The following is an 18,858-nucleotide window of genomic DNA, read 5'->3' as shown; positions in this document are numbered from 1 at the left end:
GAAAATTGATATGTGATAAAGTAATTTGCAAGGAGAGAAAAACATAAAACAAATGGGACAAATAAAAACAATAAAAGCTAAATATGAAGCAAAATAGGTCAGACAATACATTTAGTATAAGTGGACACAAAGCTCCAATTAAAAGACTGGATTAAAAAAAAAAAACACTTGTATTTACTGACAAAGACCCTTTAAAGACAGTGACAGAAAGGTTAGAAGAAAAAGATTGGGGAAATATCTATCAGGCAAAAGTAAAACTGGTACAGCAGTGATAGAAAAAAACAGGTGCAATGACAAGAAGTACAACAAGAGATGATTAGCAGAACTTTGTAATGATATAAAGATCAGTGTACTAGAAAGATATAACAGTGTTATATTTGCATGAGCCTAACAGTAAAGATATAAAATACACAAGATAAAAATTAAAAGAATTGCATGAGAAATAACAAGTCAAAAAATATACTCAGAGATTTTAGCAGACCTCTCTGAATAACTGATAGTATTAATAGACCAAAAAAAAAAAAAATCAATACATATACAGAGAGTGTAAACATTGTGATAAAATTGCTTAGTTGACAAGAAGAGATCATTGTTTCTAACAATGACAGAACACACAACTTCAAGTGCTTGTAGATGTGTGTGTGTGTGTGTGCACTCAGTTGCTCTGTTGTATCTGACTCTTCGCAACCCCATGGACTGTTGCATGCCAGGCTCCTCTGTCTTCCCCGGGCAAGAATACTGGAGTGGGTTGCCATTTCCTTCTCCAGGGAATCTTTCCAACTCAGGGATCAAACCCTCATCTCTTCTGCCTCCTGCATTGGCAGGTGGAATCTTTACCAACTGAGCCACTTGGGAAGCCCATATGTAGAATATATATGCACCTAATTTTGGAAAATGTTTCATATGCAGTTGAAATATTTGTGCATTCAATTATTATTTGGAAACAAAAAATACAGCTTAAAAAAAAGGACAAAAGTATTAATGGATGTGAGAAAATAATTAATAACAGATACATGACATATCACACTTAAAGGTGACTAAATCTGTGCTTAAGTAAAGATTATACTGTAAAATTAATATATTGAAAACATGTTTATAAGTATGTATTATATTTAGGTATTCACATAGCATATTAAAGATGGAAGGGCAAATTAAATTAAACAAAACTAGAAGGGAGAAAAATATAAAGACAAAATTGTGAAATAGAAAATACATGTATAATTAAAAATTGACGAATAAAAAAATTTTATCTTTTGAAGTATGTAAAATTGATATACTCATGGTAAGATTCTAATTCATCACCAGAGGAATAAAGAGAAGGCACAAATTAGCTTTACTAGCAGCAGTAAAAAGCATGAATAAAGATCCTACAGATATTGAAAATAGAAGTATATGATGAATGATGTTTTGACAGTAAAGTAGAAACTATATAAAATGGATAACCTTCTAGAAAAATAAAATGTATGAAACCTGCAACAAGAAATTTAAAAAATCATATAGTTTTACTATATTAAATTCATAAAATCTCAGTTCATATAGCTTTATGATGATTTCCCAAATATTTCAGATAGCTATAACACTAATTGTATGGGAAAGTTTCCAGAGCAAAGAACAATAAGAATAATTTACAAATCATTTTAATCGGTATTATAATTAGCAATTATGTCAGCAAATATTACCAAAATATGGTAAGATTTTGCTATTGTTACCAAAATATGATAGGATGATGTGTCATAACAAAGCAGAACTTATCCAGTAAAGAGATTGGCATAAAGTTTTAAAATTATTTACTATTAGTCATCAGACAGAATAACAGAGGAAAATATAAAATTAGTTGTATAAATTCAGAAAAGGCATTTGACAAGATTAAAAATTCAGTACTCACTCATAATAAAACTTTTAACAAAGTAGGAATTTAAAAAAGACTTTTTGCTCTAATAATGATTACCTATAAAAATCTATATTAGGTATCATATTTAACAGTGAAATAATAACAATTAGGTCAAAATTAGGAGAACAAAGATGCTTATATCAATCACTTCTCTTAGGCGTTTTACAAGATATCTCAGCCTATGCGATAAAGCAAATAAAAAAAACATGTTAATGATTTAATTTTTAAAACATATGTATGCATGGTGATGACCCAGAGAGATGTTATGGGGAGGGAGGTGGGAGGGGGGTTCATGTTTGGGAACGCATGTACACCCATGGTGGATTCATGTCAATGTATGGCAAAACCAATACAGTATTGTAAAGTAAAATAAAGTAAAAATAAAAATTAAAAAAAAAAAAAGTATGAGCCTAACAGCAAAGATACAAAATATGCAAGATAAACATTAAAAGAAATGCATGAGAAATGACAAGTCAAAAATTATACTCAGATTTTAACAGACCTCTCTGAATAACTGATAGTATTAACAGACCAAAAAAAAAATCAGTAACTATACAGAGAGTGCAAACATTGTGATAAAATTGCCTAGTTGACAAGAATAGACCAATGAAAGAGAATAGAAAATCCAGAAACAAATCAGAACTTTCATAGTCAAGAGACTTATGACAGAGGTAACACAATGATGCACTGGTAAAAGGATGTCCTCTTTAAAAAATGCTCCTAAATTGATTGGTATCTGTCGGGGGCAGTGGAGGGCGGGCGTGGGCAAAGAACTTTGACTTCACTTTACCCAGTAAAAGAACAAAAAAATCAATTCCAGATAAATTACAGACCTGAATATGAAAGGTAAAATAATGAGGTTTCAAAGTAAACATAGGAGAACATCTCTATGCCCTTCAGTTCAGTTCAGTTGAGTCACACAGTTGTGTCCGACTCTTTGCGACCCCATGGACTGCAGCACACCAGGCCTCCCTGTCCATCACCAACTCCCAGAGCTTGCACAAACTCATCTCCATCAACTTGGTGATGGCATCCAACCATCTCATCCTCTGTCATCCCCTTGTCCTCCTGCCTTCAATCTTTTCCAGTATCAGGGTCTTCTCCAGTGAGTCAGTTCTTCACATCAGGTGGCCAAAGTATTGGAGTTTCAGCTTCAGCATCAGTCCTTCCAATGAATATTCAGGACTGATTTCCTTTAGGATAGATTGGTTGGATCTCCTTGCAGTCCAAGGGACTCTCAAGAGTCTTCAACACTGCAGTTCAAAAGCATCAATTCTTTGGTGCTCAGTTTTCTTTATAGTCCAGCTCTCACATCCATACATGACTACTGGAAAAACCATAGCTTTGACTACATGGACCTTTGTTGACAAGGTCTTGTCTGCTTTTTTAATATGCCATCTAGGTTGATCATAGCTTTTCTTCCAAGGAGCAACCATCTTTTAATTTCATGGCTGCAGCCACCATCTGCAGTGATTTTGGAGCCCAAGAGTAGTCTATAATTTTTCATAAAGGACACTAAAAGCATTAACCATAAAGGCAAAGCTTAATAAAAGGGACTTCACTAATAAGACCTATGTTCATCAAAGACATTATTAGTATAAAAAAATCGCTTAGTCTCTTCAGGCTTTTGTAACAAAATACCACCAGTGACTTATAAACAGTGGACATTTCTTTCTTATAATTCTGGAGGCTGTAAGTCCAAGATCAGGATGCTAGCAAAGTCAGGTTCTGGTGAAAGAACTGTTTCAGGCTGTGGACTGCCAACTTCATACTGCACCCTGAAAGTGTGGAAGGGGTAAGGGAGCACTGTCAGGCCTTTTTTTTATAAAGGCACCAATCCCATTCATGAGGCTTTCTCCCTCAAGACCTAATCACCTCCCAAAAGTCCCAATTCCCAGTATCATCACCATGGGGACTCAGCATATGACTCTGAGGCAGATACAGATACTTAGGGGCTCCCCAGGTGGCACTAGTGATAAAGAATCTGCCTGCCAATGCAGGAGACATAAAGGATGCAAGTTTGATCCCTGGGTTGGGAAGATCCCCTGGAGGAGGGAACAGTAACCCACTCCAGGTTTCTTGCCTGGAGAATCCCATGGACAGAGGAGCCTGGCAGCCTACAGTCCACTGGGGTCTCAAAATGTTGAATGTGACTGAAGCAACTTAGCATGCACACACACACAGATTCTCAGACCATAGCACTCTGTCTAATCCTCAGAAGAACATCAGAGGGATGTCAATCGAGGGACATTTTACAAAAGATTTGACTAATATTTGTCAAAACTTGTCAACATGATTAAGAACAAAGACTGAGAAACTGTCATAACAAAGAAGTGGCTAAGGAAGTGTGATGAATAAATGTAATGTGGAATGCTGAATGAAATCCTAGGAAAGAAAAATTATTATAAACAAAAGCAAAGAAATTCAAATAAAATATGGACTTTAGTGTATGATAATGTGAGAATATAAATGGTTTGAATAATGTCATTACCAAACTTCACCTGATATACATGCATAAAATATTTTTTTCAGCATACATAGACTGTTTTCTCAAAATTATCTTTTACCTGCTACCCATAAAGTCTCAAGAAATTTCAAAAGAAAGAAATAATATAAATTAATTTTCTGACCACAGTGCATTTAAACTAAAAATCCATACATAAGAGATAATCAGAAAATTGTGATATGCTGGGAAATGACAACATTTAGTATTCAAAACAGGTGCACCAAAGATAGATTCATAATAGAAATTGAATTTTTTGAACTAACTGAAAAGAAAAATGTCACCTTTCAAAAGTTTTGAAATGTAGTTAAAATAATACTTAGAGAAAAACATATAACCTTAAACTAGTATATTAGAAAAAGTTGAGGTGGTTAAATTAACCATCACAGTACAAAGAAAAGCTATATATTTAATGGAATTAACTTATAATCATCATATTTCATGCACACATACATGATGAACCCAAAGAAAGTACATAGAGGGGAATAAAACAGATAGTATACACATTAATAAACTAAAAATCTAATAATCAATTGAAAGAAAACAATCATTTGAGAAGAATAAAATTGATTGATTTTCAGTGACACTAATCAAATAAGAGATAAATCCCAAGTTAATAGTGTTAAAATAGACTAAAGGGAAATTAGAGTAGATGTTGCAGTGTAAAAATATAGTAATGGTATTTAAGAATGATTTTATGCTAATAAAGCTACAAATGCAGAGAACTAGATATCTGCATCAGAAAATTAATATCAAAACTGATTCAAGAAAGAATACAAATTTGAAAAACATTAGGAAAACCTAATCAATTATCAAAGATATTCTGACTACTTTATTTTGGATAGCTTCACTAATAAATGGTATCAATAATTTGAGAAACCTAATTTAGATGTATATCATCTATTGTAAGAATCAAACAAAAAAAGGTAGACATAGAGAGATTACTCCAATTTCATTAATAACAGATACAAATTTTATACAATAAAGGGAAACTTCGAGTTAATTCCATTCAAGCATAGTGATGTAAAACAAAATATTTTCAAATCAAAATCCACAATAATATGTAAAAATAGTTTTATCATGACCAGTTGGGTTTATTTTATAAATGAAAAGATGTTTTAACTTTAAAAAGCTCAATAATATCATCCACAAAATTACTAAACTAACAGAGAAAATCATATGATCATTCCAATGGCTGAACAAAATTTTTTGAAAGATTCAATGCTCATGTTAAAAAAAAAATCTTACCAAACTAGGAAGTAAAATAAACTGTCAATTTAAAGATCACATGATTTCATAAAATAAAATGTATTAAATTAATGTTTAATACTATTTTTCAAAGTACATCATGACATCTAGGCATTTTGCTACTTGAACTTATGTAAAAACTAGCAATTTGGTACTATCTTATTTTTACAGAAACCATTGTTCTTTCAAGAAACTCCAGTGAATTCTTGCTTGCTCTGTAAGTTTCTTAAGAATAAAGAATTAAGAATTTCTATTTCTTAAGAATAAAAGGAATAAATACCAAAAAAAGGGGGAAAATTCTTTAATTTTTTTCAAATATTTGTCAAATTTATTTCCAATTTTTTGTTGTCTTTTGCATTGAATAAACAAGTTCCATTCTTTAGGGGAAAATAAATGATTATTTGACTACTGTATCACTAGAAGCACAAATCCTCAGTTTATTCTCATCTCATGTATTACTCCTATTAGAGCATATAGGTGGTTGCAGATGATCATTGCTCACTTTCCATGCTGATATCTTAGTATCCACAGACATTAAAATCGGAAAGATGGTACCTTTTGAAAGAGAATTTATTGTACATCTAAAGAGTTGCCATCAAACTGCATATTTGATAAAATAGGACAAATATGTGTCCTTGTCCCAAAATATATGAAGATAAAAAAAGCAGATGGAAGAATGGTAAGTGACGTGGCAGAGAAGTATAGCGAATCTTCGTGCCTAAACTAGAGAGTATCACATGTTGAAGGAAGTCTGTTTGCACAGAAAAATGCTAAAATTGCTCAGTAATTAGGTCAGCATGTAACATGAAAAAAATGTGAAAAACAGAAAGGACATTTGAAATACACATATGGAGCAGTTAGAACAGTGGGTCTTCACCTCCAACTTGCATAACCAGGGGACTATTCATCCTTTTTACTTGCAGGGCCTGAGAAGTCTGTTTTCAGGAAAATGGAATGAAAGAGCTTTCTGATTCTAAGACACCTAGCCCAAAAGAGGGTGAGAAAGATGGTTTTATGAACATCTCTTTGCTGGAGAGTTTCCAGTCTACTCCTCAGAATAGCTCTCCAGCAACAACAGAGACTTCTGTCCCCAACACTCCTCAGTTTAGTTCAGTTCAGTAGCTCAGTCGTGTCCAACTCTTGGCGACTCCATGAATCACAGCAGGCAAGGCCTCCTTGTCCATCACCAATTCCCAGAGTTCACTCAGACTCATGTCCATCGAGTCAATGATGCCATCCAGCCATCTCTTCCTTTGTCATCCCCTTCTCTTCCTGCCCCCAATCCCTCCCAGCATCAGAGTCTTTTCCAATGAGTCAACTCTTCGCATGAGGTGGCCAAAGTACTGAAGTTTCAGCTTCAGCATCAGTCCCTCCAATGAACACCCAGGACGGGTCTCCTTTAGGATGGACTGGTTGGATCTCCTTGCAGGTCAAGGGACTCTCAGGATTCTTCTCCAACACCACAGCTCAAAAGCATCAATTCTCCGGCGCTCAGCCTTCTTCACAGTCCAACTCTCACATCCATACATGACCACTGGGAAAACCATAGCCTTGACTAGACGGACCTTTGTTGGCAAAGTAATGTCTCTGCTTTTCAATATGCTATCTAGGTTGGTCATAACTTTTCTACCCCACCTCTAAAGAGAAGATTGTCATATTCTTGTTTGGTAAACTGCATGTACCAGAGAAAAGATCCACAAATGCTGCCCTGTGGACAACTCAGGATGAAAAACCTTGCTAGTGTGCTCCTATCAATAGAATGAAGCTTCAGATATTTGAAGAAACCTCTACCAGGATGGTGGAAAGAAAAAAGAGAAAGATATACAAAGGAAATGAAGAAAATGCCTGGGGAGATGTCCAAAAACTAAAATTAATATTCTAAGAGATGGGGTGGAAAATATGGCATTCATGAAAGAAGAAGAGTGAAATGGGAAAAAGAAAGAGAAAATCATGTAAGAAATATTTAAGAAAAATACTCATAACTGACATACATGTCTTTCCAAAAAGAGACATTCATACATTCACCTAAAATTCAGCAAAATGAAATAAAAATATTGGATTCATATTAGAGCACATAATTATAAAATTTTAGAACACCAGAGATGTAGAAAAGCCCCTAAAAGTTTCTAGAGAAAAAAAGGAAAATTAATACATTTATTTTGGAAAATCATACGCCAAGGTATATGGAATAGGAAGGTCAGTGTATCCTCCACAGCAAAATTGGAAGCAATGCTAAAATTCTGATTTAAAATGAATTTCAACCAAGGACAAGTGATAGGTTCCTAAAAATTCATCTCTCTTTTTGTTATTTTTCTGGGATGCAGTGTAGGTTTTGGTTTGCTAAAATGAGGAAGTAAACCAAAAAAGAACGGAAAAGAGGGGAATCAACTCGGCAGAGGGGTGATGAAGATTTCTTTCCTATCACAGGAATGGGGAAGCCAATAGTAGTATCCATGCTAAAATCTATGAGAGAATAATGAATCCAGACTGGAGAAAGAGAGTTGGAGCATACTTGATAGAATATCTCTAGGGAAAAAAGAGAAAGATAATTGATACATTATCAACACATTTTTTATGGAACCGTTAGAGGAGGCTGGACTATTTTATTTTGGCTGTTCTATACAGCATGGGGCATCTTAATTCCCTGACCAGAGATTGAACCCAGAGGCCTCAGCAGTGAGAGCATGAAGTCCTAATCACTGGACCTCCAGGGAATTCCCTGGACATTTTATTTAGTTGTGCAAAAAAACCAAAACTAATGTAAAAAAAAAAAAAAAAAAAAGAAAGAAACACTAATTACCTTGAAGGTAAAAATAACTGCAGAACAAAATATATTCTATGAGATGTTCTGCAGTGAACACTACTTACAGAGATGTAATTGTAGACACTGAATACATATTGATCAAAAGCAGATGTACAGGGGATGGAAAGAGGGGCAAAACAGAAGTCAGCAAAATTGGATCCTCACCCACCATATTATGTAGTCAATTTATAATGTAGAATGATGAACAGTAAATAGATAACAGTGCAAAAATAGTATTTAGAAATTCTAATACTTTGCCAAATATAAGGCAATCAAAAAATTTGTAAAAATAGCTAATGATTTGTAAATAGAGAATAAATGTGGTAGATTTTACTTACTGATGAGCAACTTTTCATAGGATAGGTTTTCTGCCATACTTAAAACTGTTTCAAAGCAGTCTTCCAGTTCTTACTGTCTTTGCTAATTATTAGCATTGAAGAGCATATTATCACAGAATAAGAAATGTTTCCAATACCCCATATTAAAAAACCTGATGAACATTTATATAGGTGAAAAAAATGTACTTATAATTATCTGAGCCTATAATTTAGTTCTGTTTTATGTATAAAAGAAATATTTACTTGATTTTGTGTATGTTTTCCAAATCAGTTACACAGTGTTAAAAAAAAGTATCTTTTTTAAAGCATGTGCCTTTATCAAGATTACCAAATGATAGTTTAATAATAAAAATATTCTTATGGAGTACTGTTTAAAAACAACCAAGTGATATTTAGTTCCTTTCATACTTTTCATATCAAATTCACTTCACTTTTAAAAAATCTAACTTATTCATTCCTGGCTTAATCCTTTGAGCTGACTGAAGGAATTTTCGACACACCCATAGCCTTATCTTGAAGTCAAATACCATGAGAATGGCAGATCCAGGTATTTTGGATGACCCAAATGGATGACCCAAAGTATTTCCTCTAAAATTCTTAAAAAAAATAGAGATGAACTCAGGAAAATTAATTTTGCCTTCCCTTCTGACTCTCATTTCTTCAGAGTTGCAGTATAAAAAGAATATGCATATTTAATAGGATTTAAAGCAAGGAAACAAATCACTTAAATCAACTGTATTTTCTACTTTTTAAAAGTGTACATTTTAGTCTTCCTTTACAGAAAAGAGAAACTCACTCTTTTCCAAAAGATATAACAAGGTATCTTTTGATATCCAAATATAAGCCTTCGAAGTAATCTGAAGCTGTACTTATTCTAGACCATCCCCAAGAAAAAGAAATGCAAAAAAACAAAATGGCTGTCTATTTGTAAGGAGGCCTTGCAAATAGCTGTGAAAAGAAGAGAGGTGAGAAGCAAAGGAGAAAAGGAAAGCTGTACCCATTTGAATGGAGAGTTCCAAAGAATAGCAAGAAGAGATAAGAAAACCTTCCTCAGTGATCAATGCAAAGAAATAGAGGAAAACAACAGAATAGGAAAGACTACTGATCTCTTCAAGAAAATTAGAGATACCAAGGGAAGATTTCATACAAAGATGGGCTCAAGACTAAAGGACAGAAATGGTATGGACCTAACAGAAACAGAAAATATTAAGAAGGGGTGGCAAGAATACACAAAAGTACTATACAAAAAGTATCTTCATGACCCAGATAATCACGATGGTGTGATCACTCACCTAGAGCCAGACTTCCTGGGATGTGACGTCAAGTGGGCCTTAGGAAGCATCACTATGAAAAAAGCTAGTGGAGGTGATGGAACTCCAGTGGAGCTAGTTCAAATCCCGAAAGATGATGCTGTGAAAGTGCTGCACTCAATATGCCAGCAAGTTTGGAAAACTCAGCAGTGGCCACAGGACTGGAAATGGGCAGTTTCATTCCAATCCCAAAGCAAGGCAATGCCAAAGAATGTTCAAACTACTGCATAATTGCACTCATCTCACACGCTGGTAAAGTAATGCTCAAAATTCTTCAAGCCAGGCTTCAGCAATACATGTACCGTGAACTTCCACATGTTCAAGCTGGTTTTAGGAAAGGCAGAGGAACCAGAGATCAAATTGCCAACATCTGCTGGATCATCAAAAAAGCAAGAGAGTTCCAGAAAAAACACATATTTCTGCTTTATTGACTATGCCAAAGCCTTTGACTGTGTGGATTACAACAAACTGTGGAAAATTCTGAAAGAGATGAGAAAACCAGACCACCTGACCTGCCTCTTGAGAAACCTGTATGCAGGTCAGAAGCAACAGTTAGAACTGGACATGGCAAAACAGACTGGTTCCAAATAGGAAAAGGAGTACGTCAAGGCTGTATATTGTCATCCTGCTTATTTAACTTACATGCTGAGTACATCATGAGAAACTCTGGGCTGGATGAAGCAGAAGCTGGAATCAAGATTGCCAGGAGAAATATCAATAACCTCAGATATGCAGATGATACCACCCTTAGGGCAGAAAGTGAAGAGGAACTAAAAAGCCTCTTGATGAAAGTGAAAGAGGAGAGTGAAAAAGTTGGCTTAAAGCTCAACATTCAGAAAACGAAAATCATGGCATCTGATCCCATCACTTCATGCGAAATAGATGGGCAAACAGTGGAAACCGTGGCTGACTTTATATTTTTGGGCTCCAAAATGACTGCAGATGGTGATTGCAGCCATGAAACTAAAAGACGCTTACTCCTTGGAAGGAAAGTTATGACCAACGTAGGCAGCAAATTCAAAAGCAGAGACATTAGTTTGCCAACAAAGGTCCATCTAGTTAAGGCTATGTTTTTTCCAGTGGTCATGTATGGATGTGAGAGTTGGACTGTGAAGAAAGCTGAGTGCTGAAGAATTGATGCTTTTGAACTGTGGTGTTGGAGAAGACTCTTGAGAGTCCCTTGACCTGCAACGAGATCCAAGCAGTCCATCCTAAAGGAGATCAGGCCTGGATGTTCTTTGGGAGGACTGATGTTGAAGCTGGAACTCCAATATTTCGGCCACCTGATGTGAAGAGCTGACCCATTTGAAAAGACCCTGATGTTTGGAAAGATTTCAAAGTGGGAGTAGAAGGGGATGACAGAAGATGAGATGGGTAGATGGCGTCACCAACTCAATGGACATGATAAACTCTAGGTCAGCTCTGGGAGCTGGTGATGGACAGGGTGGCCTAGCATGCTGTGCTTCATGGGGTCACAAAGAGCCAAACACAACTGAGTGACTGAATTGAACTGTACTTGTTCAAGTCCTGATGTGCAAGTCAGTTATATTCAACATTCTTATAAACTGCATTAACTATATTAACTATAGTTAGTAACTTAATTTTTAGTAATAGTAACTAAATTTTTTATTCATATTGCTATTTCAAATATATGTATGGAAAATGAAGAAGTATGTATAGTCACTGTCTTTAACACCTTATCCTTAATACCAGAGCACTTCACCTGCCTCTTGAGAAACCTATATGCAGGTCAGGAAGCAACAGTTAGAACTGGACATGGAACAACAGACTGGTTTCAAATAGGAAAAGGAGTATGTCAAGGCTGTATATTGTCACCCTGCTTATTTAACTTCTATGCAGAGTACATCATGAGAAACGCTGGGCTGGATGAAGTACAAGCTGGAATCAAGATTGCTGGGAGAAATATCAATCACCTCAGATATGCAGATGACATGACCCCTAATGGCAGAAAGTGAAGAGGAACTAAAAAGCCTCTTGATGAAAGTGAAAGAGAAGAGTGAAAAAGTTGGCTTAAAGCTCAACATTCAGAAAACGAAAATCATGGCATCTGGTCCCGTCACTTCATGGGAAATAGGTGGGGAAACAGTGGAAACAGTGTCATACTTTATCTTTTTGGGCTCCAAAATCACTGCAGATGGTGACTGCAGCCATGAAATTAAAAGACACTTACTCCTTGGAAGAAAAGTTATGACCAACCTAGATAGCATATTGAAAGTATGCTTTCAACATGTAAAAGTAAAGTCTCTTTACTTTTGCCAACAAAGGTCCGTCTAGTCAAGGCTATGGTTTTTCCTGTGGTCATGTATGGATGTGAGAGTTGGACTGTGAAGAACGCTGAGTGCCGAAGAACAGATGCTTTCGAACTGTGGTGTTGGAGAGGACTCTTGAGAGTCCCTTGGACTGCAAGGAGATCCAACCAGTCCATTCTGAAGGAGATCAGTCCTGGATTTCTTTGGAAGGAATGATGCTGAAGCTGAAACTCCAGTACTTTGGCCACCTCATGCGAAGAGTTGACTCATTGGAAAAGACTCTGATGCTGTGAGGGATTGCGGGCAGGAGGAGAAGGGGACGACCGAGGATGAGATGGCTGGATGGCATCACTGACTCCATGGTCGTGAGTCTGAGTGAACTCTGGGAGTTGATGATGGACAGGGAGACCTGGCGTGCTGTGATTCATAGGGTCACAGAGTCGGATACAACTGAGCGACTGAAGTGAACTGAACTGATTCCAACATTTAGTGTGATTTACTTAATATTTATCTTAGAGAACTCAGTAGATTATAATGACAGGTATTCTGGTTTTTGGTACATCAAAGAAGTGACTCCTTTTTTAAATTTCAGTATCTCCATCCTATTAGGGAAAAATTTCTTAGATGAACTTTTTATTTCACAGATGAAGAAAAGTAAACTGTGTGATTTTTATTACAGTTTCACAGGAAATTAGAATGTACTTTAGAACTGGCAACTTAATTCAAGATAGCCTTTACTTATTTTCACATATAGATATTTTTACTGTGCATTGGCAAATTGCCAAAATGCAGTACACAATGCCTCTAAATGAGGTATGGATTCATGTTAAGAACTTGTGGGTTAAAGATAGGATACAGAGGCCCTACAGTTAGCATCTTTAGGTGAATGAGTTCCAGCCCTCAATGCTGTTTGTGGGAGGAATCCATAAGTCCTTTATATGAGGAATCCCAAACCAAGCAGAATTGGGAGTGAATCACCAAGCCTTTGCAATGGTGATGGTTCAAAACTTTATGCAGTTTTTGCTGGTGTCCAGTTGAGCTAAGGAGGAAGGAAAAGAGAGTGCTAATGAATTTTTAGACTAAAAACATGAAATTTACCTTCAAGATGAGAGAGCAAATACATTTACCATTTAGATTACTTGCACCTACAACTTTTTTGCCCTTAAAATGCCTCTGCCAGAAATGATTTCTTTCAGTAGCTGTACATGAAATTTTCATGGAAAATGAACTCAATTTTACCTTGATTACTCTTTTAAAATGCACACATATTGCTTCAGTCATTCTTGTGAAATTGGATCCTTACGTACTTATTTGATAATAACATAATACCCTACAGCAGCAATGTAGGAAATGAAGCACTGCAGATTTTACTTTGGAATTGGTCAGACTGACTTCACACCATCAGGAACAAGTGGGGACAGAGGAAACTAAAACTCCAAGAGGTTTCATAATCCCTAAAGAGAACATGAGCTACATGTACATTAATCATACTCAGTCTATCAATTAATTTTTCCTTTTTCCCTTTTTTCTTCTTCCTTATATGAAATACTGTGAGCACAGTACTTATTTTTAAGAAATTCACTGTGAGTTTGGGAGTAGGAAATGCGAATGGATGGTTCCATTTAGGATATACTAAAAAGCAAACCCTAACTTCCAGGGACTTAAATGTAGTCAGGTGAAAATCTGAACTATGTACACTGTAGGGCAACTATCTCACAGGACATGGCTCAGTATTGCAATTTCTTATCAAAATGTGCTACCACTGATGCCTCAGCAAAGAAAGAAAAATAGAGTTAGGCACTGGTAATTAAACACTTCACATAGCTTTCTCCCTCAAATAATTTTTTTGTCCAAATCATATGACCATATCTAGCTTCAAAGTGATGGGGAAGTACATTACAATCATGGGTCCAAAAGGGGAGTCTGTGATACAGGTGTTCACTAGAAATGTCCATCACATTAATAATTACAAATAGGGTTTCCCTGATTACTCAGTTGTGAGGAATCTGCCTGCCAATGTAGGAGACATGGATTCGATGATCCCTGATCCAGTTAGATCCCACATGCCGTGGAGCAATCAGGTCCATATGCTGCAACAATTGAGCCTGTGCTCTGGAGCCCAGGAGCCACAATGGAACTTGTATGCCCTAGTGTCCATGTTCCTCAAAACAGAGAAGCCACTGCAATGAGAAGCTGGCACACTGCAACTAAAGTAGCCACTGCCCGCTGCAACTAGAAAAAAACCCTTATGCATGAATGAATACCCAGTGCAGCCAAATAAATAAATTATTTTTAAAAATTACAAGCAAGGTGACAAAAGGGGTACAAACTCATTTTTTATAATATTGTATGTGCCAGTGGAGGTGTTGTTTTAGAGGAGAGTTTAGAGCATTATCTTGAAAAATAATTAAGCATTTGCCAAGTGGAGATGGATATCCAGGTAGGATAAATGATGACTGAAATGGCACAGCAAGAAAGGGAAAGAAGAAACAGGATTTAATGTTATAAGATTGACTTGGGAATTTTAAAATCTCATTCTAAGGAATACGTATTTTTTTCTCTTAGGAAAGGGGGGAGTTCTCTTATGGTGTTAAGTCTTAATAAAATGATAACAGTTGTCTTGGAAAAATCACTTTTGTTGGAAAAAAGAGAATGGATTTAAGAGGAGTGAGATGCAGGATATTGTAGTCTAGGCAGGAGGTGATGTGATTGTGAAGTGCACCACCAAACACTGACACTGGAGATGGATTTGAGAGACTCTAGGAGGTAAAAACCACCATGGTCACTGATTGGGGCTGCTTCCTGTTGGGAAGTGTACTGTGAAGACAAGTATATACATGGAAGATCTCTACCTGCAAGGAGTTTATAACCTAATGGAAATTAGACATATGAAGAAATAACAATTGCAAAAGTTCAAGTGCTCTGATAAGCAACACTATTAAGAAAATGCCACAGAGAACATTGCAACCTCAGACTGTGGAGTAATGCCAACTTCTGAGTTTTTAATTACTTTATATACCCCAGAACTCTCAGTTTTCTTCTGTTTTTATATATTGACATTGAACTACTTCACATGTCTAGTAAAAAAAAGAAAAAGTTCTTACAGCCAGTGACCTGCTTGCCAGTTCATTTTAAATCACCCAGTTCCAAAAACCCATCCTGAATATTATTTCATCCAGAATTACCACATTTTCAAAATAATGAATTTAATAAATCTCATCTCTGACCATAACTTTGGATGATGGTATCTAAAATCTACACTTGATGGTGGAAGGCAAGCTGGGGTGCAATTCAAATAGACAGAAACTTTCTTCTAGTCTTTAGCCTTTTATGCTGAAACACCAGCTTAACTTGCACTGTATGTTACTAGTATTCCTATCAGACATGAAGACAAACACAACACTGAAGGCATTGCATTGTTATTCCTGGTCTTCATTCTTCCTATTTCTCTTTTATTTGCCATCATCTCTGACAATTTCTTCTGTGACCAACTGCAAATAACTTCATATTACCATGCCCTTTTCATGCATCCATATCTGAGGAGATTCTGAAATTTCTGTGCTGTTTTCTTCCCTGCCATTTCCAACTTCTGGTCCCTAGGTGGGAACATTAGGAATGACAGTAATTAACTCAAGCAAAATATGACCCCCTTCCTTCTTAAGCAAATAGAACTTTATTATTAAGTCCTAGGGCAAGTTAAAATAAACACATTTCTATTTATGACCTAGAAATATATCTTTCAGGGATTCTTTATAGTAATGTTATTTAATGTAATTGGAATTGACTTAATTATGTCCTGCTTTCTTCATATTATTTAGTTATGGTCATGTCAGTTTTTATATAACCATTAAATTTTAAACTTTCAGCAGGTAAGACTTTCATTTGCATCACTCTATACAACAACCCTGGGATTTCTTTGGAAGGAATGATGCTAAAGCTGAAACTCCAGTACTTTGGCCACCTCATGCGAAGAGCTGACTCATTGGAAAAGACTCTGATGCTGGGAGGGATTGGGGGCAGGAGGAGAAGGGGGCGACCGAGGATGAGATGGCTGGATGGCATCACTGACTCGATGGACGTGAGTCTGAATGAACTCTGGGAGTGGGTGATGGACAGGGAGGCCTGGCGTGTTGCAATTCATGGGGTCGCAAAGAGTTGGACATGACTGAGCGACTGAACTGAAACTGAAACTGAAACTGATACAACATTTAGCAGAGCTTCATCTTTTAGTTCCTGATCCTTTGATGTTTTCAGTTTTACTGATAGAGTTCAAATTATTTGAAATTTTGAATCACTAGAACTATTTTATCACCAAAATGGGCCTGCCATTGAAAACATTAGGTAACTATATTGTTGTTTATTAGGTACTTATATTGTTTATTAGATATCTATATTGTTTTATTAGATACCTATGGTGGCTCAGATGGTAAAGAATATGCCTGCAGTGCAGGAGACCTAGGTTTGACCCCTGATTTGGAAGAGCCCCTGGAGAACAGAATGGCTACCCAGTCTAGTATTCTTGCCTGGAGAATCCCATAGACAGAGGAGCCTGGAGGGCTACAGTCCTGGAGGAAGTAAAGAGTCAGACATGACTGAGTGACTGACACTTTCACTTTCATTGTTGATAAACACTAATAAAGAATTCACATGATGAGATGCAGAAATTCCATCTAAGGCTCTCAATAATTACCAAAACAAACTGAGTAAAGTTATTTTCATCTTAATCTTTTATTTTGCAAAAATATTTTGAACTAAATATGCAATTAGTCCTCTGTAGTACTTTTTTTTAAAGCCAATAATTCATTTGTTCACAGAACCAATCTCTTTATATATTTGGAAGTTTAAAAAAAAATGGTGAGTGGAGTTGATGCAGTAATGAATCACAAAGATCTGATTCAAGGGAAATTTTAGAAGGTATTTATACTATAAAGATGAAAAACTAAGGCCACAAGAAGGTCAAGTGTCTTCCTCCAGGTATTCTGACAGGGAAGAGCAAGATTTAGTGGCAAGATCACTGACTTGGAAATTAGAAAGTTCTAGTTTTATTTCTAGCTATGCCAAACATTTTTTATACCTCAATTTCTAATCTCTTGAACAAGAAAGATGGGTTGTATAATCTTCAAGTTCCCTTCTAATTTAAGTCAAATATTTGAAGTTAACATCACACTAGAATTCAAAAGAGTAGTTAATGACTGCATTTCTGAGGGCTAAAAGGATCAGTGTAAAATGGAGAGCAATATCAAAATTAAACTTGGGCATTGGCAGGGCTAGGCAAGCCAAAAGCAGCCAACATTGGGAAGGCAATTAGATAAGATGCATATGGTTGATACACTAATGCATGTGAGAGAGAGAAGTCAAGTCCTGGCCGCCCAGGGAAGGTGAGCATATATAGGATCCAGTGGATAAGAAGTTCGGAGGCCAGTGAAACAAAAGAGCACAGAATAGGAATCTGGATTTCAAGAAGTCTGCATATCCTCAGTGGGTATATTTCAGCAACTAAGCCTTCTAAGTTGATATTAAGCCTAGAGCTTTGAGCCCAAAGTGAGGAGTATTCTCAAAGGATGAACACTCCTAAAACTGCAGAGGGCATGTCTTGTTAGAGGCCAGAAGGAAGTAGGTTGGGAAACAAGAAAGATTCTGATGTGACTGTGCTCTTCTGTATAAAATATACTATAATGTATATTTAATATTCATATTTAATATAGTTAATATTTTAAATTTATATAATATATGCATTATAATATACCTTACCTTGACATCTCATTGGAAAAGTTCTGAATCACTGAATAATAAGTGGGGATGAAAAACAGATGAAGCAGAGAGACAACTAAACTGCTCTGAATATAAAGGGCATACAAGATGGTGATGACAGAATTCTATAGTTATAGGGGATCTGAAAAACAGGGCAAAAGGAGCCAGTACTCCCAGAAGGCATGTTTGAAGAGGGTTTTTCTGAGAGGAACTTAACACAGCTGGAAAATACAACTCTTATAAAAAGATTTAGTAAAATATCCATTTCTGACTAATGAAGTATTGATGCCTGGGGAACTGGGCAAAAATAAATGCTGTCCTTATGTGTCAAGTCCCACTTAGTCTCTGAAAATACTCCCAACTCCTAGAAGAGTGGTTCTCAAGTGGTGTTTATAAACAGTAAAGTCTTTGGGGAAACTTACATGTTACAAATATCTCCCACCAGACTGCACACACCCACATATGTACATGTACAAAGACACCCCATATACTGACAGAGGTAAAATGTAAAGATCCTGGTATCCCCTTTATTCTTTAAAAAAAAAAAAAAAAACCTACTCTAAAAGCTGCTTGCATGTTTGTCTCTGCTTCATAGCAATAAACATGTTTTAATATGTTCATCATAAGTTTCTTTCATTTACTTATTGCATAAAGCAAAGTTAAACAAGCAGGATAATATATAGCCTTATGATGCTCCTTTCCCAATTTTGAAACAGTCCATTGTTCCATGTCCCATTCCAACTG

Source organism: Budorcas taxicolor, chromosome 11 (genome assembly GCF_023091745.1).
Source record: "Budorcas taxicolor isolate Tak-1 chromosome 11, Takin1.1, whole genome shotgun sequence".
NCBI lineage: Eukaryota > Metazoa > Chordata > Mammalia > Artiodactyla > Bovidae > Budorcas > Budorcas taxicolor.
Note: the sequence above shows the minus strand (reverse complement) of the source record.